The sequence below is a fragment of the Fonticula alba genome, assembly GCF_000388065.1.
Source record: "Fonticula alba strain ATCC 38817 unplaced genomic scaffold supercont2.4, whole genome shotgun sequence".
In the NCBI taxonomy this organism is placed as follows: Eukaryota; order Rotosphaerida; family Fonticulaceae; genus Fonticula; species Fonticula alba.
In genome coordinates, this window is record NW_009242974.1 from 2,955,279 (window position 1) to 2,955,802 (window position 524).

The following is a 524-nucleotide window of genomic DNA, read 5'->3' on the forward strand; positions in this document are numbered from 1 at the left end:
GGGGGGGGGCTGGGCCCCCAGAACAGGGCTGTTGTTTTTCCACGGGGTGCAAGAGGGCGCCCGACGAACCCACTCATGCGGCAACTCACCTGGGTTCGCCGCCCCGGGCGCTTGCCGGCGGCCAGGGGGCCGGGAAACAATAACACACGCGCCCCCCCGCCCCCCCGGCCTGGCCCTCGGGGAGTGCGTCTCCCCCGCTGGCGCGCGCGCCCGCGGCGGGGGGGAATTTGCATGCGTGCAGCTGGCTCGCCTGCCTGGGAGACCTGTTCGCAGGTTGTTCCCGGACACACCTTGGGCTCGAGGGAAAGGCCGGACCGGGGACGATGATCCCCCCCCCCCCCCCCTGCCTCCGGCAGGATGCATGACCCGGGTTGCTCCACTTTTCCTGCGTCTCCATGATGGAGGCCGATTAGATAGAGAATGTGTTCCTCAAATGTTCCATCTTGGGATGGCGGGCTTCCCCCCCCCCCCCCCCAGTATCCCGGCGCGCCTGCGGGCGCCACTTGCTGGCGAACAGGCAAGAG